This window comes from Macrotis lagotis, chromosome 1, assembly GCF_037893015.1.
Source record: "Macrotis lagotis isolate mMagLag1 chromosome 1, bilby.v1.9.chrom.fasta, whole genome shotgun sequence".
Classification (NCBI taxonomy): domain Eukaryota; kingdom Metazoa; phylum Chordata; class Mammalia; order Peramelemorphia; family Peramelidae; genus Macrotis; species Macrotis lagotis.
In genome coordinates, this window is record NC_133658.1 from 785,490,065 (window position 1) to 785,493,267 (window position 3,203).

Consider the following 3,203-nt stretch of genomic DNA (forward strand, 5'->3'; position numbering starts at 1 on the left):
ATCTGAACCCTGGACCCAGATCAGTCTGGAGAAGAAAGTGAGACTGGTGACAGCAGCACTATTAAATCCAATTCATGTGTTTGTCATGACATCACCTCCCTGATATCATGTCAACTTCAAAAATGAAGGACAAACATTATTTAGGATGACAAAACAAATAGTCTCTATTTGAACTGAAAGTTACAATATCACAAATTCTTTTTCTCTTTTACCCATAAAGAGATGTGGATAGAAAGTTAGACTCTTAAGCCAGGAAATCTGGGTTCATGTCTTGTCTTAGGCACAAATTGGCTTTGTGACCCTGGGCAAGTCATTTAACTTCTTCATGATTTAGGCAACTCTTTAAAACACTATCAGAGAAAATATACCAAATCAACCTGAAATAGGAGGGTGAGTTTGCCTTACCCAGAAGCAACGTGTACCAATAAAATCATGGGTAGAGAGTCAGCAGACAGAGTTCAGAGACAAGAAGAACTGGCTCCAGGTTCAAGTGTCTGACATAGTAACAAGTGATTGCCATAGTGGTCAAATCACTTACTAAATCAATCTTCTCAGTAACTCCATGTCCATAATTTGCCACCAGCATTTTCCTTACCTAGGAGTACTCTTTATCACTGACATCATACTCAAAGTTTCTCTCTGTAAACCCTTCCTCACCAAGTTGCAGAACTCCAAGGAAACTCTCTAAGTTGCAGAACTGGTGTCCATCTGCATAGGTAGAGGGAGTTTCCTACATCTAAGAGATCACAGGGTAGGACAAAAAAAATTCCCCTCATAGAGAGTGTAATGAATCATGGGTGATAAAGAAAGACACTCTAGTGCTCAAGAGGCAGATGGACTATATGCTGCCATTTCAGACTTAAAATATAAACACTCTAAGCACCTCTAGGGATGAAGGGGAATGGATTCCTCAGAAAAAAATGTCTGTTGAACACATGTATAATAAATCTGATGACCCAAGTTGTCTTCTAATTGTTGAATGAAAGAATGAAAGATATCTTAGTTAAGTATTTATTGTATGCAAAGTACTCTCAAGATAAATAAGGAACTCAGTAAATGATGAGACAGTATATATAGACATGCTATTTAACAGTTTCTGAGTGTCTCCATCCATGGGCTGTGTGTGATACAGAAATGCAAACTTTTTAAGAAAAGTCTAAGCAAAACATATAGTGTATGTGACCAGCTGACACAAGAACTGAAGAACTCAAAACAACCATGAACCTCTGACCCTAGAGGAAGTGAAAATCTTAGACCACCCAAAGAAGTCTCAGAAGAAGACTCTTTGGGTGAGTGAAGGAACATGAACCTAGGCCATGGAAAAGAAACAAAGACAAATTCCCTTTCCCCCTTTCACCCAGACTTTACCCACTGTTTGGTCACTTTACCTCAGATTGCTGTGAAATCTGTAATGGGAAATGATACTATTTGGTTTTTTTTTTCTATTTCTGGATATCATTTTCCCTTCTCCTTTTCTGTGGCTATTTTGTTTCTGCCACCCACTCCCTTTTCTATCTCAGTGGTTCCTGTTCACCTCCTCCCTCCAATCCTTGTGAGAACTATGTTAGGGTTACTTACAAGGGACTTCCAAGTAACTTTGGACAAGTCCCAGTGGAGGAAAAAATAAACAAAAATTCAAAATGTATTTTGATCTAGTTATTTAGCACTACCTTGTAGTATGGACCTAAGCTTGTGATTTACAGTGTGATACTGTTTCAGGTTATTGTTGTTCAGTCGTTTCTGACTCTTCATGACCCCATATGGATTTTTCTTGGCAAAAAATATTGGAGTGGTATTCCATTTCCTTCTTTTTAAAAAATATTTATTTATTTATTTTCTTCCATATGTACATGCATATTTCCAAGTTTCAAAATTTCCCTCCATTAAGGGAAAGAGATACATAAGAGATGATTTTTATAAAGTGTTCACCAGATTCAGAAGGGTCATTTGCTTTTTCTGTGTTTGTTTTGCTTTGTTTTGTTTTTCTTCCTCTGGTTGAGGATAATATAGTCCACAAACAGTCAAATATAGTTGTCCTAGTTCTCTGGACTGCCGAGAGGAGCTGCTTCCATCACGGTTCTTCATTTCATAATGTTGATGTTGGTGTGCACATTGCTTTCTTGGTTCTACTCTTCACTCAGCATCAGATTCCGTAAGTCATTCCATGCTTTTCTAGATCCAACCAGTTATGGTTTCTTATAGAACAATAGTATGCCACAGTATTCATGTATCATAACTTGTTTAGCCATTCCCCAATTGATGGACATCCCCTCAATTTCCAATTCTTTGCCATTACAAAAATATTTTTGGAACATGTAGGACTTTTTCCATCTTTTATAATTTCTTCTGGTTACAGACCTAGAATTGGAATAGCTGGGTCAAAGGGTACGAACAATTTTATTGCTCTTTGGGCATAGTTGCATATTGCTTTCCAGAAAAGGAAGATCTGTTCACAACTCCACCAGTAATGCATCAATATCCCAATCCTCCCACAACCTCTCCAACATTGATCATCTTCCCTTTTGCTCATCTTGGCTAAACTTATAGGTGTGAGGTGATACCTCATTGTTGTTTTAATTTGCATTTCTCTAATCAATAGTGATTGAGAGAATTTTTTTCACTTTACTATATATAGCTTTAATATCTTCATTTGAAAATTGTCTGTTCATATCCTTCGACCATTCTTCAGTTGGGGAATTACTTGTGATTGTACAAATTTGATGCAATTCTCTATATATTTTAGAAGTAAGACCTTTATCTGAACTCCTGGTTGTGAAGATTGTTTCCCAGCTTTCTGCTTTCCTTTTAATTTTGGCAACATTGATTATTTTCTTCTCCAACTCTTTTTTGCACTTTAGTAAACTGAGACAAACAGGGTTAAGTGATTTTCCCAGGGTCACTCAGCAAGTAAATGTCTGAGAACAGATTTGAACTCAGGAAGATGAGTCCTCCTGGCTCCACGCTATTTACTGCATCATCCAACTGTCCTACTGACTACAGAGGACATCGAAATCTGTAAAGATCCCAAGGATAGGCCTAGTGATAGATTATAAATTACCCAGCAAGGGTCAGTCTGACTAAATTCAGAAAGGCTTGTCATCAGATTCATAAGATCAGTCATTGAGTTACAATTGAAGGGCTTTAGGAAGTTATCCAGTCCAAGTTCAACACTTTAACCACTATGCTAATTAATAAGAAAAATA